The sequence below is a fragment of the Thamnophis sirtalis genome, unplaced genomic scaffold (genome assembly GCF_051295495.1).
Source record: "Thamnophis sirtalis isolate CommonGarterSnake01/CBP01778 unplaced genomic scaffold, rThaSir2_p1.2 scaffold_1, whole genome shotgun sequence".
Lineage (NCBI taxonomy): Eukaryota > Metazoa > Chordata > Lepidosauria > Squamata > Natricidae > Thamnophis > Thamnophis sirtalis.
In genome coordinates this window covers 8,320,005-8,345,287 of record NW_028261381.1, presented here as the reverse complement: position 1 = coordinate 8,345,287, position 25,283 = coordinate 8,320,005, and positions in this window count along the sequence as shown.

Genomic DNA, 25,283 nt, shown 5'->3' with positions numbered 1-25,283 from the left:
CTGTCTGTCTGTCTGTCTGTCTGTCTGTCTGTCTGTCTGTCTGTGTGTGTGTGTGTGTGTAGATTTTCATGGGTACAGGTATGCAGGTCTTGGCGTATTCGGGTCTTTTCCTGTGTAAGATTGAGAGTATGTTGGTGACATTTCGACAAGTTCCCACTCGCCATCTTCAGGCTGGTGCCTTCGGCTTTGTGCTTGTGCGAGCAAAGCATGATCGGGCCGTCTTTCTATAAATATTGGTGGGGGAGGGTGGAGTGCTGGCTTTGTTGCTGTAAGCGGATTGGTTGGCTGTGTTGTAACATTTTGATTAGTTGATGGAGTTGATGTTTGCAGATTAGTCGGCTGTTTCATAACATCCTGTGTGGCTGAGATATCGGCTGTGTGCCCATTGTTCTTTTTTGTTTTAACGACATGGGTAATGGGCTGTGTGATGGCATCCTGAGCTCTATTGTAGTGATATCCTGAGTCCTGTGCTGCAACCTCCTGGGGGGTTGGCTGCGTTGTAACATCCTGAGCCTTTGCGTTGTAGCCTCCTGAGTTCTGTGATGTAATGTCTTGAGCAGATGGCTGTGGTGTAACATCCCAAGTTTGGTTTGGCTCCGAGTTTGCGGTCTGGCCATGTGTTCATGACGTGTGTCAGTTTGCTTTGTGTGGGGGTCAGAGGGGGGTGCAGCAGTTGGCGATGCCACCTTGGTTTAGCTTCTGGATGATGGTTGCATTTGGTCTATGGCAGTGGTGGGTTTCAAAAATTGTTCGAACCTACTCTGTGGGTGTGGCCTCCTTTGTGGGAGTGGCTTGCTGGCCATGTGACCTGGTGGGTGTGGCTTGCCGGCCATGTGTTTTCTTTCTCTCTCTCACCTTTTCTTTCTTTTTTTCTTTTTTTCTTTCTTTCTTCCTTCCTTTCTTTCTCTTTCTCTTTCTCTTTCTCTCTCTGTATGAGTCTCTCTCTCTCTCTCTCTCTCTCTCTCTCTCTCTCTCTCTCTCTCTCTCTGTGTGTGTGTGTGTGTCTGTGTGTGTGTCAGTGGTGGGTTTCAAAAAATTTTGGAACCTCTTCTGTAGGTGTGGCCTGCTTTCCAGGTCCACTGGTGGAACCTCTTCTAACCGGTTCGGTAGATTTGACGAACCGGTTCTACCGAACTGGTGCGAACTGGCAGGAACCCACCTCTGGTCTATGGGATGGGTTTGGGTTTGAGTCTGGTGAGGGCGATTGGTGGTTGCGTCCTGTATTGTTCTGGGTCCGGTGTCGATTTTCATGGCTGGGACTGTTTGTTGACTTGGGCTAGTTTCCAGATGTCTGGTAGGCGGGAGGTATTGTCACGTTTATTCATGTCGTGGGGGTGTTTCTCTATTTCAATGGCTGCCATAATTATTCTCTTGTTGAAGTGTTCAGTTTTGGAGAGTAATTTGGTTCCTTCAAAATCAGTTTCATGTCCTGTTGCTTTAAGGTACTGGAAGAGGGAGGAAGTTTTTTCTTCTTTTCTGACTGCGTTCTTGCGTTCTGCGATGCGTGCATTTATTCTCCTATTACTTTGTCCAATGTATGTGGCTGGGCAGATTTTGCATGGTATTTCGTAGACTCCTTAAATTGTTGTCTGAAACTGAATGTCCATGTATTTCTGATGCTGCCCCAATATCAGCTACCTAGGAACATTATACAATAATTTAATGGCAAAATAAGAGTGTCAAACTTTCTTTTTCAGAATGTTCCATTTTCAAAATGTCTGCCCCAGAGGAATGATTTTATCCCAAAGGTTGTTTTGTTTTTGTTGTCAATTTTTTAAGAAAATATGTTAGGTTTGGTATAAAAATATTGTACAATGGTGAAATGTTTCCCACTGTTATTGGTTGAAATGTAATTAGTAAGAACTAGAAAAATTGCAATGGAAATGAGGAACTTCTCTGATTTGAAAACCAGCTGGAACTTTTGATCTGCCTCTTGCAAAATATATTCAACAATAACAAGATAACAAAATTGTCATTAAATCAAAACCTTTATCCTTTCACATTCTTTTCCTTAGGTAAATTTTAAGTGTATGACTGAGAAAATAAAAATGAATGCCTGAGGAATAGACAAGTATTGTTTCCACTCTAGGCATTGATAGCAAGCCACAATAATGTAAAAAAAAAGATGCATTATACTGATCTCATGCAATGATGTCATGGCAATTGAAGCAAGTATGCAAAGTATTTGTATCATTTCCCCTATTTTTTGTCTGATACACCTCTTGTTTTAAAAACTGGAATATATTAGTCAGTCGTTTCTTGTGTAAATGTGTTTTTATTTTCCATTTTCATTTTCGTACAGTCACATATATACTGTGCATAACCGGGGCCATATAACATTAAACAATAAACCCAGCCATTCCTCTTGTCAACAATACCCCCCAAAATAGAAACCCAATGTACCTCTTTGACCCTCCATACACCCTTTCTTTCGCCCCCCTCCAACTTTCCATCTTCCCTCCATCATTCCCCTCTACCCTACTTCCCCTCCCCCTCTACCACTCCTCTCTCCCGGTACACTCCCTCCCTTCCTTCTCACCCTCCCTCCAATCCTCTCTCCCACCCTCGCTACCCCTCTTTCTTCTATCCCTCTACTCCTCCCTTCGGTGTATTTCTACTATCTATTAATATATTCAGCTTGTCCTATTTTTACAGTGGAATTAAAGAGCAACGGTATACAAGTGCAGTCGCGTTACTTTGAAATCTAAGACATACTATATATCCCCCCCTCCCCCCCTCCCCCCCTAGTCGTTTCTTATTGTAAGCGAGGAATAGTATCACTTTAGCTGATCGAGAGTCCAATGTTAGCTACAGTATTTCTACCGTATATTATTACAGAAATAGTAAATGTTATTGAGAAAACCTGAAACAAAAATAGAACTTTAGGAAGAGTAGTCATTTTTGAACACAATTATTTTACAAAACAAAAATAGTGAGTGCTATTGCTATGGTTTATGTTCTAGTTTAATCTTGTGCCAAGTATCATAGACATTCCTTTAGTTGATACAATGCTTTCTGAATTATCCAAATCTACTTGGACTGATAGGAAATCCAGCTTCTTTTAGCTGTCTCTATCATTCTTAATTGGATGTTGATTAATATAGCAGATATCATGTAGAATTAACTTGTAACTTGGTACTGCAAATGTATGTAATTCAAATTGCAATGGTGTTTTTTTTTTCTATTAGGGTTTTGAAGAAAAATCAGCATGCTGTGTATAAAAGATATACATTAAGACCTAGAAGCTTTCTTTACAATATTCTGTACTAACATTTCTGTAATAACAAAAGGCATAATGGTTCAATGCCCTATTGATATGAAGTGGAAAAAATTGTATTGAGTCAAATAACGTTAACTGCTGCTTGTACTAATGAATAAGACTCATTGATTATGCATATAAATTGTGCCCAAGTCCTAGTTCAAATAACAATTGTCTTTCAGTCTTTGGATGTAAGTTCAATAAATGATTAAACATTCCTTTCCGTTACATACATTAAAAATTCTGTACACAGCAGAGTGGTTATATGAAACGTAGAGTATTTAATATTGCTCAAATTAAATCAGCAAACCATTAGGAATAAATAAGAGGTATATAAGATAACAAAATTGTCATTAAATCAAAACCTTTATCCTTTAGCGCTCTACATGGGGCTGCCCTTGAAGAGTGTTCGAAGACTACAGTTGGTCCAGAACGCAGCCGCGCGAGCGATAATGGGTGTACCTAGATACACCCACGTTACACCTATCCTCCGCGAGCTGCACTGGCTCCCCATTGGTCTCCGGACACACTTCAAGGTGCTAGTTGTTGTTTTTAAAGCCCTACAAGGTATCGGATCTGGTTACTTGAGAGACCGCCTCCTGCCAGTCACCTCCCAAAGACCTATTAGATCCCACAGACTGGGCCCCGTCCGAATTCCATCTGCCGGCCAATGTTGGCTGGCGACTCCCCGGGGGAGGGCCTTCTCTGTGGCTGCTCCGGCCCTCTGGAACGATTTCCCCGTTGAGATCCAGACCCTTACCACCCTTCCGGCCTTCCGCAAAGCAACTAAGACCTGGCTGTTCCGGCAGGCCTGGGGCTGTTGAATTATCCAGCCCCATCCGAGGTTACGACTGTTGTTGTATTTTACATTGTTGTTTTCTATTTTTATTTTTGTTATTGTTAGCCGCCCTGAGTCTTCCGGGAATAGGGCGGCATACAAGCCAAATAAATCAAATCAATCAATCAAATCAATGATCCCTTATGATGAACAACATGGATCCGATAGGAGATCATTTCAAATTATTGGTGCCATATATAGAGAGGGAGAGATGGATCAACGTTAGCATCACCTGCTAAATATATATTCTATAGAGTGAAAGAAAAATCAAATTGAGTACATTACAATCTCATCATTAAAGCATGAATTTCAAAAGTCTTTGAAATCCTATAATTTTGATCACGAGTAAGCAATTTAAGATGTCTGAATTTGCATATTTGGTATTTGCCTCTATATACAAATAAAGAATTCCTAAACCCATTATTATTTGGTTTCAGTGTATCAAATGTGCCAGGGCAGGAAAGGTAGGTAGAGTTGTTCTGTGAATAGCTAACTGATGAGCTGTCATTAAAAAACAAAACCTTGACGTTTCTTGATAGTTGGAAATCATTCCTCTCCTTGAAATCAAAATTTCATTAGGTCTTAAATAAAATGACAATTTTCTAGACAGAAAAGGAGGTCACAACCATTTTTGCCACGTGAATCTGAATTGGAGTTGCAAGCTGGAGTTTGCAGAAATTAAGAGTCTGCTGTGAGTTGTACAATATATGCTGCAGTGCTAGCTGACAATTTGGGATAGTGTTAATGGTTGTGCTGTCTGTTGATAGGAATTCCCATGCCTCTACTTCAGTGGTGGGATTCAGTCGGTTCGCACCTATTCAGGAGAACCGGTTCTTAACTTTCTAAGCAGTTCAGAGAACCAGTTTTTGGAAGAAATCTCATTTTCTCCCGTCCCCCCCACCCACTTTACAGGGCTAATCCTGTAAAGAAGGCAGGAAGGAAACATTCTGGTGTTGTTTCTAGCCTAATCTTTATTACTCTGCTTACAGAAACTGCCTCTCCAGTTAACCCTTGTCACATTTTAACAGTTAAGACGAAGCGCCCATCGACCTGAGTGACGTTGAGTTGGCCACGCCCACCCAGTCACATGACCACTGATCCCCGCCTACCCAGCTGGTCATCAGGGCAGAGAACCGGTTGTTAAATTATTTGAATCCCACCACTGTTCTACTTATACCACATTCAACTTTTGTTTTTCCTAACATACACAGCTCTCATTTCCATATAACAGAGGCACAGAACAACCCTTTACATGTATAAATGTTTTTAAAATGTTCATATTTAAAAAACATTTTTCATTGCAGTGGACCACATATTACCCTCTAGCATTCTACAAGTATTAGCATATCTTTAAAATGATCCATCCAGGTTTCCATCTTTAGAAAACATGCTCTTGAGGTACAATAATTCAGTTATGCCATTTTGCTTATCATGCAGCTTTGCCTACATGAATTTTCAGATCTGTGCTCTTCATTGCATCATATAATCTATTATTTGGATTCTCGTCAACAAAATGGCATCATCGGCCTACAAAGTACACAAGATTCACATCTCCAGTCAACACAACTTTAACATCACCGTAAGTATTCCTTGTATATTTAATTGTAATTACATTAAACCTACAAGGAGACGTCATATATCCTCGCCTTACTCCCTGATCACAATTGAACAATTCATTGAACATTCCATCTATTCACGTACATGCTTTACTTCTATCATAAAACTCTATTATCACACTCAATGACTAACCTTCAACTCCTTATTTGTACAAAGCATTCCATAATTCAAGTCTATTCACTTGAATATATGCTTTCTCTAAGTACAATAAGCTTTCTTTCTCAATTCATACGTTTTTCTGAAGAACAAAAATCTAATCTACACATTCCTTGCTTGGCATAAAGCCATCCTGTGCTGCTAAAATTTTGCTCATTGCCACCTCTTGTACCCCTTGTGATCAGAATTCTGCCAAAGACCTTCCCAGCTACACTTAAGCAAATCTCTCTTTGTGTCTGCGTTCACTCATGCTACCTACTCTTTTCAGAAGAGAACAATAATGGCATTTTCCCACTCATCAGGCACTTCATCTACACATGAACCAAATCAACCAACCACTCATTAAGTGAACCGCATCCAAAATATAACTTTTTTTCCCAGTTACGTCAGGGGTGAAATTCAGCAGGTTCTAACAGATTCTGGAGAATGGGTAGCGGAAATTTTGAGTAGTTCGGAGAACCGATAAATACCACCTCTGGCTGGTCCCAGAGTGGGGAGGAATGGGGATTTTGCAATATCCTTCCTCTGCCACGGCCACCATTTGATCACTGAGTTACATCCACCTTTATAATTTCTAAGCATTCTAAAAACATGCATGGGCTTGTTTTCATGATTTTTTTTTCTTGAACTCCAATATATGTAATATATTTACTTTTCTGTATTTACTATGATCCCCACACAACTCTCTATCCCTTCCATTGTTCCTTTCCTGCAATTTGATGTCAGATTGTGTCCATTCACCCTGCAGAATGTTCCTCGTTTAAGTCTTTTTAATTGCTTGTATTTTTATATCTCTTTTAATATAAGCTAGTTCTCATTGACTACATTCTTCTCTGTACACATACATATCTTTCGCCCAATCTTGCTTTTTGTAGCGTTTACTCTTTTATATGTATGTTCCCTTTTCCACAGCCTCTTAATCCTCATTCCACCAAGCGTTTTCTTTCATACTTCACTTTAGAATAACTCCACATTTTTCTGGAGCTCAGTAACATATTTGTTTTATGGTTTCCAAGCAGCATTTACATCCTTATTCCCTGTGTCCATTTCCCATTCATTCTGTTAGGAGTTTTTCTAACTTTTTTATACCATGCTTAGACGTTTTCTCCCTTCCATTCTATTTTCATTCTGTTTTGTTTCGCTTCTTTCCTTTCCTGCAGAGTATTCTCAAGATCCATTCCTGATACTATCAAATAATGGTTTGCCTATCCCCAGGGCCGGATTTTCCTATAGGCTAACTAGGCTTCAGCCTAGGGCCTCAAGATCAAGAGGGGCCTACATTCAAATTGTTAGCAAAATTAAAATTACACTATTCTAAAAACAGTGAACACTAAAACACTGAACCGAAAATAAGGAGAAATTCTACGCATAGGACTAATAAACAAACATAAAAATGTATTGGTTAAGATCGTTCCAGCGCCATGGCAATTGAGGAGCCCGCCCACGTTCCCGGCAATGGCAGTCGGGCGAAAGGCGTGGCCGCTCCCAGTAGCCGCCCCGTTGACGCAGAGCCCACCAGTGGCCAGGCAGGTGAGGGTGAGGGGGCTGAGCCGGGCAGCTGAGCGCAGCAGGGGAGGCGGCTGGCCTCACTGCCTTTGCCGCAGAGCAGAGCCACTCTCCCTCGGGAGGCCAGCTATATACATTTATATATATGTGTTGTTGTTTTTTTTATTTGTGCTGATAAATAAATAAAGGGAGACTAGTATAGATCTATTTCAAGCTATTTAGCTCTCATCAGCTAGCCATACCCTTACTGGGATTTGAACCTGGGCTATATTACATACTAGGCAGACATCTTAGCCATTAGGCCACAGGCTCTTATCCATTATCAGCGATTGATATATATTGATATATATCACAGCAATGATGTATTTTATTGTCTCTCATGTAATTTACAAACTTAAAAATGGGAGGTGAAAGGGCCTCATAAGTGGAATAGCCTAGGGCCTCTTTTCATCTAAATCCGGCCCTGCCTATCCCACATCCAGAATTTCTTACCACCTTTGTAACTGCCACTATAGGGTTGGCCTTTCGTCTTCTGAAAGTGTGAGATAATAAGAGCCTCCAAAATATAAACATGTATCCTCAGTGTGTTTATCTAAGAAGTCTGTTTATTGATTATTTTGCGCGTAAAGCAAATCATGCAAAGGCATCTCCACGATTTTCCCATTGGGAGGAAGCTAACTGCCCAGATGGATGTGTATACTGTACATCAGTATTACTCAACCTTAGCTAGCCACTTTTAAAAGTGTGGGCTTCAATTCCCAGAATTCCCAAACCAGCATGGGAACAGAGAATAGCCTGGGGAATTTGGGGAATTGAAGTCCACTTTTTAAAGTGGCCAAGATTGAGAAACACTGCTATGTATGGTTGGTTCCCGTGTCAATTTTCTTACCTTCATAGTTAATTTGTCTCATTCCTGAATCAAAATGTAATTTAAAAAAGAAACTCACAAACATGTTGGAAATACTACATGGAATATTTGTATGATTATGGAACATATCATTTACCATAACATTTTTTATCCCTTGTATATGATATATGTATACATTTCTTAGTATAGAATATAGCTTGTGGATATGCAGTTGAGTGTCCTAAGAAATCTATAAAATTTCCTTTCTGTCACTGAAAATGAGTCAGATGGGTCTCACTATCGGTCTCCGAGCGCGATTCAAGGTACTGATCATTACCTTTAAAGCCCTACATGGCCTAGGACCCGGATATCTGCGAGACCATCTTCTGCCACATACCTCCCAACGACCGATAAGATCACACAGGGTGGACCTTCTCCAGGTGCCGTCAGCCAGACAATGTCGGCTGGCGGTTCCCCGGGGGAGGGCCTTCTCTGTAGCTGCTCCGACCCTATGAAACGAACTACCCCCAGAGATCCGGACCCTACCCACTCTCATGGCCTTCCGAAAGGCTATTAAAACCTGGCTATTCCGGCAGGCCTGGGGCTGTTGACCTCTTGACCGAGGTCCAGACCCGATTAGATTGGGTGCATGATGTGGTTTTTTTATCTGTTTTCCTCCGTTTGTTTTTAACTCTTCACTTTTTCAAATTTATTTCCTGTAAGCCGCCCGGAGTCCTTTGGGATTGGGCGGCCTATAAATTTATTAAATCAAATCAAATCACTATTGTGCCAATTTTTATTACATGGATTCAAATATATATGACTCCCTATGAGCAGATACATTACGGGAAAGATTCACCATCTACAAGTAACTAATCAGAAGTTGTGTGAACTCAGAATTCTGTCTGTTTTAAAATAAAAAATTATTTTGGGACTTAAGCAAAGATTTTATTTTTAATCTCAAAGGGAAAATGTTAGACTTACAACATAAATGAAAACTTGTTGCCCAGGATATTTGCCTATAAGAACACTTTTAAAAAGAATTCATTACATTGCAGTTGAACAAACAATTATCTAAAATACCAAAGGTCATTTTGTGAGACTCAAAGAAATAAAAGGAGAAGACAAATTTAACCAGCAGAAACCAGCACTGGGAAGATTGTTTCTACTTAGGAACAAAACTGGCCATGTGAAAAACCTCACAGAGGATGTAAATGCAGGGTAGCTTGCTCTATGGTTTTATATTTGCTGAATCAGCTCAGTCAATCAAAACAAGTCATTGTAGTGAAGTTGTTAAGGCCTACTACAGGAAGAGACCAAAAAGACAACAACTTTCAGGCATATATTATTTGTTAACTTTCTCAGCTTCATTCTACCTCGGTACACCCACGTTACACCTATCCTCCGCGAGCTGCACTGGTTACCGATTGATCTCCGGATACGCTTCAAGGTGCTAGTCATCACTTATAAAGCCCTTCATGGTATTGGACCTGGGTACTTGAGAGACCGCCTGCTGCCAATTACCTCCCAAAGACCCATTAGATCACACAGATTAGGCCTCCTCCGGGTTCCGTCTACTAGCCAATGTCATCTGGCTACTACCCGGGGGAGGGCCTTCTCTATGGCGGCTCCGGCCCTTTGGAACGAACTCCTCGCAGGGATTCGGACCCTCACCTCTCTCCAGGCCTTCTGAAAAGCCGTTAAAACCTGGCTGTGTCGGCAGGCCTGGGGTCGATGAGTTCCCTTCCCCTCTCGAATCGTGTGGCTGTTGGTTGTTTTTAAATGCCCTGTACTTTTTGTTGTAGTTTTTGTGTTTCCCTTCCCCTCCTTTGGGTTTGTGCGCCGCCCTGAGTCCCACCGGGAATAGGGCGGCATATAAATAAAATGAACCTCGAACCTATGGTTTAAATCAATTGCCCATCACTAACCAGAAAGTAAGAATAAATAACAAGGCTATTGTTCACACCTGTGACTGAACATCCTGGAAGAGGCTTCCCTATCCTGAGAGTCTTCCAGATGAATGAGTTTCAACTAAGAGAATTCTTACCAATAGCAACCTGTATGGGGAATTCTGGGAGTTGAAGTCCTGACATCTAAAGGATTGTTCTTTGGGGAGATTGTCTTAGAGCAGGGTTGTCTAACTCTCAGCCGGGGGTGGGTTCCTGCCGGTTCTAACCGGTTCGGTAGAAGAGGTTCTACAAATCTACCGTACTGGTTACAACCCGTTCCTCACGGACCGCCTATCCTGCCCCCCTCGCTCGCTTCCCCCACCTGTTCCGTTGCCGCTTGCGGGCAGTAGCTTGTGCACCACGGTCGGTCTCCTAGGACCTCCCCAAACTTGCCTAGGAGGTGTGGCCACCAGCAAAGCACATGGGTGTTCCAGAGCATCCCCCCCCCACACCGGTTCCCCACTTCCATTCCTTGTGAAGTTTTCCAAGGTGTGGTTTTCCTCCCATTCCTTGTGCCCAGCTCCCACTAAGCTCAGGGAAGGAGGAGAAGAGCCTTTGGGGAGGGAGGAGGAGGAGGCGTGCCCGTGGAGCCATGCCAACTGGGCAACCGGTGGAGGCAGGAAAGTTCTTGGGAGAGCCAAGAACCTTCCTGCCTCCACTGCACTTCGCACTCTTTTCCTGCGTTCCTCGCGACTGCAATAGATGTCCAGAAGCGGCTTTTGGGGCTTCCATCCCGACAGCCCCCGCTGCTTCTAGAAGTCTATTGCAATCACGAGGAGCATGTGGAGAAGAGGGCAAAGTCTAGCAGAGGCAGGAAGGTTCTTGGTGCTCCCCAGTCGCTTTCGCGGCTTCCCAGAGCATCCAGAACCTTCCTGCCTCCCCTGGCTCCTCACAACTGCAATAGACATCCAGAAGCGGCTTTTGGGGCTAATGGGGCTTGGGCTTCCAGCCCGACAACTCTGCCACTTCTGGACATCTATTGCTATTGCGTGGAGTGCGCGGAGGAGAGCACGAAGTCCAGTGGAGGCAGGAAGGTTCTTGGTGCTCCCCAGTTGCTTTCGCGGCTTCCCAGAGCACCCAGAATCTTCCTGCCCCCACTGGACTTTGCACTCTTCTCCGCGCTTCCCAGCGAGCGAGGGAGGATCAGGCCGCCTTTGAATTGTTGTTCTCTCTCTAAATATTCAATTTAACCGTACCTTTCACTGCGACTTTTGACTCTGCACACACATTCCGCAGAATCAGTTTTAGTAACTGCTTGGATCTCTAAGAGAGCTGTTCCATTTGCAAAGCTGAAGCTGCATTTATCAGAGGACCTAAGCTCTCTCCCAGCTTTGAGCCACTGGATCTTAATGGGCTGTGATCCAACTACATGGCAAGCAAGTTGCAGGAACTTGCCTTCATCTATTGTCGCTGGTTTAAGAGGTCGATCAAATACCGGAGGCTTTTTAGGTTCTGAAATGTGATAACATTAAGAAAGCAAGAGGAAGAAACATCTTAGTTAGATTACCGTTCATCTTAATTTTTTTAGAAAGTACATATCAAGGTAAGAACAATACGATGCAATGAATTAATTCCATTTTCTCAGTACAAGTTTTTTATAGGAAAAAGAATTTTCTGTTTGGTATCATATGGAATTGCGATATTTAGTGAGCATGTTTTAAGATGATATACAAAGTGTTTGATATGCAATATCCATAACCTATCTTTTATGCTAAATGTAACATGAATATTGTCAAGGTGAAGGTAAAGATGGATGGATGAATACTTCAGCTGGATCATAGGTGGGAAACAGTGAAATGAATGTACATTTTATTGGCATACTTTTATCTATAGATGCAGAAGCTGGTGAGTCATAAAAATTGTGTGTGTGTGTGTGTGTGTGTGTGTGTGTGTGTGTGTGTGTGTGTGTGTATGTATGTATGTATGTATGTATGAATGAATGAATGAATGAATGAATGAATGAATGAATGAATGAAATGAATGAATGAATGAATGAATGAATTCCGGGAGTTGAAGTCCACAAGTCTTAAAGCTGTCAACTTTGAACACCCCTGGGTTTTTTTTCCTAAAGGGTTAGGGGTTTAAGGGTCTTGTAACTTAACAACCTCGGGTATGTGGGTAACCTCGGTTCACCCACATAACACCTATCCTCCGCGAGCTGCGCTGGCTACCTGTTGATCTCCGAGTGCGCTTCAAGGTGCTTCTTACCACCTATAAAGCCCTCCATGGTAGTGGATCTGGGTACTTGGGAGACCGCCTCCTGCCGATTACCTCCTCGAGACCGATTAGATCTCATAGATTAGGCCTCCTCCGAGTGCCATCTGCCAGCCAGTGCCGGCTGGCTACTACGCGGAGGAGAGCCTTTTCAGTGGCAGCTCCGACCCTCTGGAACGATCTCCCCATGGAGATTCGTACCCTCACCACCCCTTCAGACCTTCCACGCAGCCCTCCAAGAACTGGCTATCCTGCCAGGCCTGGGGGTAAAGATCTGATCCGCCCCCACCCGAATGTTGGATGAATGTTGTTTACTTTTTAATTATGTGTTATGTTATATGTTACTGTCTGTATCCCCCTCCCTATAAGTTGTTAGCCGCCCTGAGTCCCCTCAGGGAAAAGGGCGGCCTATAAATAAACCTATTCAATTCAATTCAATTCAATTCAACAGCTTTAAGACTTGCGTGCTTCAAATGCCAGAGTTTCTGAGCCAACATTTTAGTTGCTAAGCAAGAGCATTGTTAAGTGAGTTTCACCACGTTTTGCAAGTTGGCCACGCACACCCAGTCACATGACTGCCAAGCCACTCCCACCCAGTCACATGACCACCAAGCCACTCCCACAAAACAGGTCACACCTACAGAAGAGGTTCTAAAAAATTTTGAAACCCACCACTGCTCTCAGCCCATGGGCCAGATGCATCACACGCCCAGAAGCATGCCCACTCCCAGTTTAGTGAAGGAGGGGAAAGTCCTGATATGTCATGTGATGCCGCCGTGACAACGTGAGTTTGACACCCCTGTCTTAGAGGCAAATGCCTGTCCATGATTGGATTATTATCTGTTTATTAGTATTAAAGATTGCGTTTAACAGCAAAGATTATATTAAAAGTTATGATACGACATTAACATTCTTTAGAAAATTTTAAAAGTACTTGCCTGGCACCATTAACACATGCTTAAAGAAGATATTAAGCATATAGGGAAATAAGGAGAGTATTTCAAAACCAAGTGTTAGCATAGAAGTCGCCATTTAGTATGTAGTCACTAGACTTACCTCAGTGCCAGGAAGTTTGACGAAAGCTCCAGTAACTACATCTGTATGTTATCTGTGGAAAGATGCAAGTTCCAAGATGTCAAAACCCTTAAAATTAAAAACAGCACTTTTTGAGTTGGTCCAGTAAACAAGAGATTTTACAAAGGTGACAAAATATTAATACCTCGGTTTGCACTCAAATCTACTTAGCAATTTTACAGCAGCAAGGAAAAAAACTTAGAATATTTTATACATACATACCAGAGGTGGGTTCCTACCAGTTCGCACCAGTTCGGTAGAACCGGTTCGTCAAATCTACTGAACCGGTTAGAAGAGGTTCCACCAGTGGACCCGGAAAGCAGGCCACACCTACAGAAAGGGTTCTAAAAAATTTTGAAACCCACCACTGGTCCTTGGATATGATTATTCTACACTATCATGCTCCTATTTATAAAACTCAGTGCCTCTGTGAAAGGTGAGGATGACTACTGCGTTTGTGGTGCAATCAGAACATTGCGTGTGTTGAAGTTGTTTTAACGCAAACCAAAGATGCCTTTTAAAAACAAGTCTGCATCCTATTCTTATGCATGCCAGTGCTGTGTGTGAGGTAATTTAAGGTGGTTCTGACAAGTGTCGTCGGCATCTTCATATCCGGTCACATGGGCGGCAAGCCACTCCCATCCGGTCACATGGGCGGCAAGCCACTCCCACAAAGGAGGCCACACCCATAGAGTAGGTTCGAACAATTTTTGAAACTCACCACTGATACATACATATATACATATTTAAGAGAGAGATATTTAAGAGATTACAAAGTGTAGTCTACTTACCTTGGCTGTTACTGATATTAACAGACTGCTGATTCCAGAAGTCTTTGGGCTTGAGCGACTTTAAGGTCCAGTTCTGAAATGTTTTCTTTGAACTAACCCTGTGCATTTACATCTAAGATCCTCTGCAGTGATTTTTCTCTTTATGTCTACTATGGGAAAAAAACCTAAACATCACGCAAGATATAAAACTAATGGCATATGAAAGAAAGCTTTACTTAGGAAATATTTGGATCACAGCTGGGTAGCTTTTTGATACTAAACAAATCAACAGCCTTTATTTTAATAACACAACAACCACATACAGTAATGCCAGCTGCTTTATAATGAAGATTTTATCGATCTACTCTCGTAGGGGCAAAACCCCAAACCACCTTGCAAGCATTTTATAACAAAATTTCCCTTTCCCCTGTTTCCAAACAAAACCCGAGTTTGGCCTTCCCAAAAATACATAATGCAGATTAAGGTGATACTTGGGTCTCAGTCCCCCTGGTGAGGGGACTTTGTTGAGGGTTTGAGCATTTCCCATTTTTTTTTATCTTGATAGACCGGACAGTGCTATGAAAATGGTGCTGCTGCTTGGCTGAAAACGACAGGAGCTGGCATGAATTAATGAAGGAGAAAATAGGTTTTGTTCTTTAGCTCTAATAGCTATCCAGAGGTTCTTGATTTCCAAGAATACTTCTAACCTTTTTCGTATCATCTCTTGTATTCAGATTTTCATCCAACCAAATTACAGCCACCTCTGCTCTTATGCTCACAAGTACTTTCACCTGGTATTCTGGAAGGAAGATGGGAGGCAGGCGACGAGGAGGGGCGGCAATTTCATAGGCGCAGGCTGGGGTTTTCAAATAGTTCTGCTAATTTTGCAAAGATGCGTGATAATGTCCCACATATGGCTTTATGCTTTTTAACAACCAGAAATTGAACCCACATTTTGGAGACACAAGTTTTGCTGATAGACAGCTGATAGTAACTATTGGCCTTTTGGTTTTAATTATTCTAAAAACAGCCTAGGGATCATTTACCCAGAGTTAATGGCCTTTTTAAGGAGCAAGATAAATCCACAGATGTGACAGTGAGCAGCATGAGGGTCAAAGCTACTGCAAGGGTTAGAATCAAGATTGTCAAACATCACAGGATTGGCCTGCCCCGGTACAAAAATGTGTCCTTGCAGTGTCTGAAAGAGCGGATATTTGTTCTGCAAAATTATATACAACATTGTGGGCTGGTCACACTAGTCTTCGCAATACACGATTTGATGTCCTTCCCACATGTTTTTCTACTTCCCTCCCTTCTCTTCCTGTTCCCTCAAGTCATGAAGATTTTAGTCCTGCGTTTTGAGGGCTGCGTGTTTCATAATGTGAATTTAATAACGTTTTTAGAATGGAAGTCAGCAACTACTGAGTTGCAGCTTAGCTCCAACCTTGATATGTTTTTTTCCCCCCTCCTCTTGGACTACCTTTTTCTATACTTGGGGAGGATAGGATAATATAAGACTTAACTGCACAGCATGATCCTATGCATGTTTATGCAGAAGGAAGTTCTGTTAAATTCAATAAACTTATTCTTTAGATATTGTGGATAGGATGGCAATCTAGGTTGAGATCAACTCAATGTTCTGCCCTTTGTTATCATTGTTCCTGCTATTAGCAAATTCAGGAAATGATGGCTGACAGGAACTTAAAACAAAGATATAGGCTAACCAGGATGTAGGGGCTCAGTGGCTAAGACACTGAGCTTGTCAATCAGAAGGTCGGCAGTTCAGAAGTTTGAATCCCTAGCGCCGCATAACGGAGTGAGTTCCCATTGCTTGTCCTAGTTCCATGCGGCCTTAGTGTTTAGTCATGCTGGTCACATGACCACGGAGACGTCTTCGGACAGTGCTGGCTCTTCGGCTTTGAAACGGAGATGAACACTACTCTCTAGAGTCGGGAACGACTAGCACATATGTGTGAGGGGAACGTTTACCTATAGACAAACCATCAGCTAAGAGGAACAAGTCTCACAACATCCCCAGAGGTGGGTTCCTACCAGTTCGCACTAGTTTGGTAGAACCGGTTCATCAAATCTACCGAACCGGTTAGAAGAGGTTCCACCAGAAAGCAGGCCACACCTACGGAAGAGGTTCCAAAAATTTTTGAAACCCACCACTGACACACATATAAACACACACACAGAGACATAGAGAAAGAGAAAGAAAAAGGAAGGAAGGAAGGAAGGAAGGAAGGAAGAAAGAAAGAAAGAAAGAAAGAAAGAAAGAAAGAAAAAGTGAGAGAGAGAGATGAAAGAAAAAAGGAAAAAGGGGCAGAGAGACAAAAGGAAGGAGAGAGAGAGAGAGAGAGAGAGAGAGAGAGAGAGAGAGACATGGCTGGCAAGCCACTCCCACCAGGTCACATGGCCGGCAAACCACTCCCACAAAGGAGGCCACACCCACAGAGGAGGTTCAAAAAAATTTGAAACCCACCACTGAACAAAAAGGGGGACCACAGTCAAAGCACCCCAATAAGAAAAGAGAATGTCTACTAGCCCCAGAATGCTGATTATTAGCCAAGAAAAAATAGTCACTGAGATAGAATATCTGAAAGGATATCCTATGGAGAGGCGTAATTGTGCACTGCCATTTTTGTTACAGGTCTAACTTGGGGCCTTTACTATGAGTTATGGTGGAACTGCCTCTTTATTGCAGCCACAAAGTGTGGGGTTAAGATTCTCAGAATGTGAATGTATTCAGTGGAAGCATTCAGTACAGTTAAGGCATGAATTTACGATCAGAGAATCTCTTTGAGGTAATGAGTTCTTGTTTTGGCGTGCATCTTCTCCCTCACTTTTTCTTGCCATTCTTTAATTATCTTTTGGAGCAGCCAAATGTGAGATCCACCCATTATTGCCTAACTTAGATAATGAAGGTAATATTATATATCATTCATCTATAAACAGACCAAACCTGAGATGAAACAGAAGCCCGACCAAAGTGTCTATTTATCCAAAGCAAGTTCCTTTCCCTTTTTTTTCTTTTTCTTTTTTTTACCCGTATGCCTCTCTTGAATCCTTTGGTTATATAAACAAATTGTCAAAGCCAATTCAAGGACTTCAATTTCAGGAAAAGCAATTGCTGAGGGGGGAAAAGTTTCAGACTCCTAAGATGGCGAGACACAGCCATTATCTCAAAGGCCAGGCTCTCGGAAGGTCAGTCCCCACCAGTGTTGACATCCTCTCCATTCAACAGACCCACACTTACAGAGAAGGGGTGCTGGTAACAAGGAAGAGGTGGAATTCTAAGTTCCTCTCTTCATCTATCTGTATTTACTCTGAAACTGCCAAGGAATCTTAGTCTGATCCAGAATTGGTACACTAAAATATCCCAGGAACAGTATGTCCGTTTGAAGCAGTGGTGGGTTTCAAAAATTGTTCGAACCTACTCTGTGGGTGTGGCCTCCTTTGTGGGAGTGGCTTGCCACCCATGTGACCGGATGGGAGTGGCTTGCCACCCATGTGACCGGATATGAAGATGCCGACGACACTTGTCAGAACCACCTTAAATTACCTTACACACAGCACTGGCATGCATAAGAATAGGATGTAAACTTGTTTTTTAAAAGGCATCTTTGGTTTGCGTTAAAACAACTTCAAGACACTGCAGGCTACTGCTAGATCAGCAGTTCAGCGGTTCAAATCTCACCGGCTCAGGGTTGACTCAGCCTTCCATCCTTCCGAGGTGGGTAAAATGAGGACCCAGATTGTTGGGGGCAATATGCTGACTCTCTGTAAACCGCTTAGAGAGGCCTGAAAGGCCTATGAAGCGGTATATAAGTCCACTGCTATTGCTATTGCTATTGCTATTGCTATTGCCATGTTCTGATTGCACCACAAACGCAGTAGTCATCCTTACCTTTCACAGAGGCAGTGAGTTTTATAAATATGAGCATAATAATGTAGAATAATCATATCCAAGGACAAGTGGTGGGTTTCAAAAAAGTTTGGAGCCTCTTCTGTAGGTGTGGCCTGCTTTCCGGGTCCACTGGTAGAATCTCTTCTAACCGGTTCGGTAGATTTGACGAACCAGTTCTACCAAATAGGTGCAAACTGGTAGGAACCCACCTCTGGTACACTAAAATATCCCAGGAACAGTATGTCCGTTTGAAGGATCAGGTATGTCCAGATGAGAGACCCACCACAACTATTGTAAGATTTTATCCTTGTTTGTGGGCTGTAGGAATGGCCTTTGGGGAAACCCAAGAAATGGGTTTTACCTTTTTTTTGTTAAAAGCGAAACACATGTAGATCCCTATCAACCTAAACTCAAGAACTCCCATCCGGTCACATGGGCAGCAAGCCACTCCCACAAAGGAGGCCACACCCACAGGTCTAAAAGTTTAATGTGGGTATAAGAAATATTATGTCAGGGCTGCTTCCCTCAGTAACCAAGAAAGAAACCACTCAACTCCATTTTGCAGAATTAAGAGTACTTTCACTGGTCATGAGTAGATAGCAGCTAGGCAAAGCAAGATCTGTGGCAAAAGCACGCATAATCATAGATATCAATATGTGACCCAACTCAATCCCCCTGGTAACCCCATCCCATAGTCCAATCCGCACACCCCACAGGTGTCATGTGGGAGACATCTTCAAAAAGCATCATCAGGCTGGTATACCGGACAGTTGGCCTTGGTGGCAAATCTTCTATCTGCAACACGCGCAGTAGATAGTGAGAACAAAACTCCCTTTTTACAGTCACTCCTGCACTGACATTTCCTCACCCAAATACCATGCCCCCTCCTCCCCGTTTCAATGGCAGCCGAAAGCAATCAGCAAAACAGAAGCTGACATTATGAGAGCCAGTTTGGTGCAGTAGTTAAAGAACCAGGCTAAAAACCAGGAGACTCTGAATTCTAGTCCTTCTTTAGGCACAAAGTCAGCCCTTCTCTCTTAGCCCTAGAAAGCAGGCAATGGCAAACTCATTTTGAAAAACCGTTTCAAGAAAACTGCAGGGACTTGTCCAGGCAGTCTCTAGAAGTCAAAACTGGCTCAAAGGCATGCTTGAATGTGTACCAGTGGTGGGATTCAGCCAGTTCGTACCTATTCGGGAGAACCGGTTGTCTACGCAGTTTGAAGAACTGGTTGTTGGAAGAAATTTGTTTTTATTTTTTTCCCCACTTCACAGGGCTAATCTTGTAAGGAAGGCAGGAAAGACAGATTCTGGTGTTGTTTCTAGCCTAATCTTTATTGCCCTGCCGACAGAAACTGCCTTTCCACTTAACCGTAATTACATTGCAACAGCTACGGCGAAGCACCCATTGACGTGAGTGCCGTTGAGTTGGCCACGCCCAGCAAGTCACATGACCACTGAGCCACGCCTACGCAGCTGGTCATTAGGGCAGAGAACTGGTTGTTACATTATTTAAGAGCCGAGGTGGCGCAGTGGTTAGGGTGCAGTACTGCAGGCCACTTCAGCTGACTGTTATCTGCAGTTCAGCGGTTCTAATCTCACCGGTTGACTCAGCCTTCCATCCTTCCGAGGTGGGTGAAATGAGGACCCAGACTGTGGGGGCGATATGCTGACTCTGTAAACCGCTTAGAGAGGGCTGAAAGCCCTATGAAGCGGTATATAAGTCTAACTGCTATTGCGATTGCTATTTGAATCCCACCACTGATGTGTATACACACACAAACACACACACACACAGTATTTAAAGGGGGGGAACTCCTCACAAAACAGCCAAGTGAAGAGCCAGCAGAGTCAGGGGGACAGGGAGTGTGTTTAGTTGCTGCAGGTTCCTTATTGCACAAGGCAAGGGCTGTTTTGCAGCTCCACTGCGTTTGGCACTTTCATTCGGGGAGAAAGAGCCTATCAATTTTGCAGAGCTTGTTCAGCCCATTATTACTTTACAGGTAGACAGTTGTCATAAGGCATTAGGCTCCAATGAATCTGACAGTGTAACTGCAGGCTAGCTCCAGGCTCAGCAGCTTGGGAAGCTCCTACAACTTACAGGGCCAGGCCAGAGTCTTTCATCCGGTGGGTCTCCAAAGAAAGATGGGAATGCTGCCTTTTCACATACACAACTACAGGCCTTTGCCCAGCAGCTGTCCCAAAAGAGGGAGAAGTGCCCCCTCCCCTTACAAATCATAACCCGGAATCATTTCTTGTCAATGCCATGTTGATAAGAAAGATATGGAAATGGTAAGGTGGCTCAGATTTTATACTGTAACGTAGCTTTCTTAACACAGGGCTGAATACTTCACATCGTGGCTGGCAAAAAAACAACAACCATGTTTTATCTACCCTATGGTATCTCCTACTTCTTACTCAGTGGTGGGTTTCAAAAAATTTTCGAACCTACTCTGTGGGTGTGGCCTCCTTTGTGGGAGTGGCTTGCCGGCCATGTGACCTGGTGGGAGTGGCTTGCCGGCCATGTGTTTTCTTTCTTTCTCTCTCTCTCTCTCTCTCTCTCTCTCTCTCTCTCTCTCTCTTTCTCCTTCCTTTTGTCTCTGTCCCTTTTCCTTTTTTCTTTCATCTCTCACTTTTTCTTTCTTTTTTCTTTCTTTCTTTCTTTCTTTCTTTCTTTTCTTTCTCTTTCTCTGTGTGAGTCTGTCTGTCTGTCTGTCTGTCTGTCTGTCTGTCTCTCTCTCTCTCTCTCTCTCTCTGTGTGTGTGTGTGTCAGTGGTGGGTTTCAAAAATTTTTGGAAGCTCTTCTGTAGGTGTGGTTTGCTTTCTGGGTCCACTGGTGGAACCTCTTCTAACCAGTTCGGCAGATTTGATGAACCGGTTCTACCGAATAGGTGCGAAGTGGTAGGAACCCACCTCTGTTCTTACTCAAGGTGGTTTCATAGCCGGATTTGTTGATGGTAGCAAGAACACATTTCATATAGATCTGGGGATAAGAAGACAAGGATACAGTGGACACCTTAAATGCAGGTGAAAACAGAATGGGATCTATAGCTGTGACACTGCCTGCATAGAGAGATGGAATCCATTCTGAGTGGAGCTTTAAAATACTAAGACCAACCAGCAAACAAGACAATGGCAACCACTTTTTTCAGGGCATATTGTCACGGGTTCCTCCCTCTCTAGGAATATAGCAGCATATCTCTCTCTCTCTCTCTCTCTCTCTCTCTCTCTCTCTCTCTCTCTCTCTCTCTCTCTCTCTCTCCCTCCCTCCCTCCCTCCCTCCCTCCCTCTCTTCCCCCTCCCTCTCTCCCTTCGTCCCTCTCCCTGTCCTTCTCTCCTTCTTGCTCTCTCACTCCTCCTCTCTTCCTCTCCCTTTCCCCACTTCTTTCTCTGTCTTTCTCACTGTGTCGCTCTTTCTCTCTCTTTTAAATCCCTTCACAATCCAAAATTGCGATTTCCACAAGCTAAACAAATCATGAAACTGAAGTCAGATATAAAAAAACCATCAATGTATAGATTCCAGTGTGACAGTTATTCACTGACTTTTGAACACCATTTGTCAGCTGTGACCAGGGGGGCATTTGCCCAGGTTCGCCTGGTGCACCAGTTGCGCCCCTACCTGAACCGGGAGGCTCTCACAACAGTCACTCGTGCCCTTGTGACCTCTAGGCTGGAATACTGCAATGTGCTCTACATGGGGCTGCCCTTGAAGAGTATTCGGCGACTTCAGCTAGTCCAGAATGCGGCCGCGCGAGCGATTGTGGGTGCACCTCGCTTCACCCACATAACACCTATCCTCCGCGAGCTGCACTGGCTACCTGTCGATCTCTGGATACGCTTCAAGGTGCTACTTGTCACCCATAAAGCCCTTCATGGTAGTGGATCTGGGTACTTGAGAGACCGCCTACTGCCAATCACCTCCACGCGACCAATTAGATCCCATAGATTAGGCCTCCTCCGAGTTCCATCTGCCGGTCAATGCCGACTGGCAACTACGTGGAGGAGAGCCTTCTCGGTGGCAGCTCCGACCCTATGGAACGATCTCCCCGTGGAGATTCGTACCCTCACCACCCTCCAGACTTTCCGCACAGCCCTTAAAATCTGGCTATCCCGTCAGGCCTGGGGCTAAAGACTGTAACCCACCCGAATGGTATGAATGTTGTGCTTTTAATTATGTACTGTTTTTACGTGTTAAATGTTTGTTTCCCCCTCCCTTCGAGTTGTAAGCCGCCCTGAGTCCCCCCAGGGAAAAGGGCGGCATATAAATAAACTCTCATAACTCATAACTCATAACTCATTGCACATATCAGCAAACAGAGAATGCCCTAGTGATAGAACTTGCCATACCTGGGTTACAAAAATCCACTTGGCCACGAGATAACAACAATACAGAAGTCTGGAGTTCTAACGCTATCTATAACTCATTAGTGGGGTCTGTAATAATGAGTCGTTCTTTCAGAATCAACAGAAAACTAAATCAGAGGATCCATCAAATGCCCAACAGAGGACTATATTCCCCATAACAAATCCCCCAATGCCTACCCTGAGATGCAAAGTCCTAAATATGCCGATAGTGTATTAATGTAGTTCAGTTCATGGGGCTTACTTCCTCTTTAGAGCCCTTCTGCCAAGTTCTGTTCATTTCTTGTGCTTTAAAGTGGCTTCAATCCACCCGTCTTTTAATAAGTCATTTCCTGAACTCCCGCCTGATTCAAAAAAAAAGAAAAAAAGATCAGTAATTAAAGGAAGGTTAGTTGAGAGAAGCAAGTAGCCTCTTTTTTTAAAACACACCAGATGGGAAGACCTTTATTAAAATCATCTTGGTGGTAATTCTGTGAACTCGTTCTAATGATTGCGGTTATTGAATTTGGTCCTTATTTTCCTGTTTGGTGAGGGCATTGTTAACTGTCGCATCTCATCACCAACCCAATCTTTTAAAAAAAGAGAAGAGAAACAACATATGGACTGCTGGATCATCATGGTTTTGTAGAAACACAGCCTGCCTTTTTATAACAAGTATAGGTTTAAATGACTTCGGTTCCCGATAAAATAGCTAGTGTGGAACCACGCCAAGAAAAGACAGTGATTATTTATTTATTTATTTATTTATTTATTTATTTATTTATTTATTTATTTATTTATTTATTTTCCATATTTCTTAACTGCCCTCTCTTACAAGTTGACCAAATTAAAAACAGTGTCATTTAAAATAGCACCATTTACATTACTATAACAGCAATGCTATGGGTGAAGAAATGGCATTTAACTGAAAACAGTCAAAAGTTTTCAATAAGAACTAAGGCTAGTTTTCACAGAATGTGCGTGTGCGTGTGCGTGTGCGTGTGTGTGTGTGTGTGTGTGTGTGTGTGTGTGTGTGTGAGAGAGAGAGAGAGAGAGAGAGAGAGAGAGAGAGAGAGAATGGCAGCCACGTAAGAGATGTAAAAAAGAGGCAAATCTTTGATCGTGGCACTGCAGCTATCACTTTTATCTTTTGAAACCTCCATGATGTCTCTGCTGCTTTTCACTTGTTCTTAATTCAATGAATGTTGAATGTTGGATGTTGATTTTATTTATATGCCGCCCTTTTCCCCCAAAGGGGACTCAGGGCGGCTCACAACTCAACCAGGGAAGGGGGATACAAACAGACAATTAAAACGACACAGAAACAATACATAATTTAAAATACACAACAGTCATGCCAATTCGAGACGGGGGCCAATAGTTCTTTAGCCCCAGGCCTGTCGGAACAGCCAGGTTTTAAGGGCTTTGCAGAAGGCCTGGAGGGTGGTGAGGGTTCGAATCTCCACGGGGAGTTCGTTCCAGAGGGTCGGAGCAGCCACAGAGAAGGCTCTCCTCCGGGTAGTCACCAGTCGACACTGGCCGGCGAATGGAATTCGGAGGAGGCCTAATCTGTGGGATCTAATCGGTCTAGTGGAGGTAATTGGCAGCAATACTTCCAATGGAGAATTCTCTGGATATGTTAGACTGCAATGCCCAAAATTTTTTGTCAGCAAGGCCAATGGAATCTAAACTTCTAGAGGATGCTCTCAGTTACATGCTGCCTATCTTCTTAAATGCATGCCCTCTCTCATGAACATTCACTCTTTCTCTGTGGGGCCATTTAAATCAGTCTTGACTCCTAGCAACTGCCTCGATAAGGCCCTGCAGTTTGCTTGGTAGTATTTTTGAAGCAGCTTGCCCTTGTCTTCTTCCTGGGGCTGAGAGAGAGACTCGGTGGTGGGTTTCAAAAATTGTTCGAACCTACTCTGTGGGTGTGGCCTCCTTTGTGGGAGTGGCTTGCCACCCATGTGACCGGATGGGAGTGGCTTGCCACCCATGTGACCGGATATGAAGATGCCGATGATACTTGTCAGAACCACCTTAAATTACCTCACACACAGCACTGGCATGCATAAGAATATGATGTAAACTTGCAGTAGTCATCCTTACCTTTCACAGAGGCACTGAGTTTTATAAATATGAGCATGATAGTGTAGAATAATCATATCCAAGGACCAGTGGTGGGTTTCAAAAAAATTTGGAACCTCTTCTGTAGGTGTGGCCTGCTTTCCAGGTCCACTGGTGGAACCTCTTCTAACCGGTTCAGTAGATTTGACAAACCGGTTCTACCGAATAGGTGCGAACCAGTAGGAACCCACCTCTGGAGAGACCTAAGGTCACCCAGATAGCAATAGCAGTTAGACATATACCGCTTCATAGGGCTTTCAGCCCTCTCTAAGTGGTTTACAGAGTCAGCATATCGCCCCCACAGTCTGGGTCCTCATTTTACCCACCTCGGAAGGATGGAAGGCTGAGTCAACCTTGAGCCGGTGAGATTTGAACTGCAGATAGCAGTCAGCTGAAGTGGCCTGCAGTACTGCACCCTAACCACTGCGCCACCTCGGCTCTAAGGCAGGACTGGAGCTGACAGGCCTGCAGCTTTTAGCTTAAGGCCTTTAGCCACCAAACTGTCAGACAACTAAACTTGTCTCCTGCATTGCTCCCACTGTCCTCATTTTTTTTGTAGATTCATCTGTTCTGCCTTCACATTGCAGGAGCTGGTTTACAAAGAGACCACCAGCAATAAAATCCAGGGCTGGTTCAGCGCTTGGGTCTGAAGGTATTTAGATAGAACAATAATTGCCT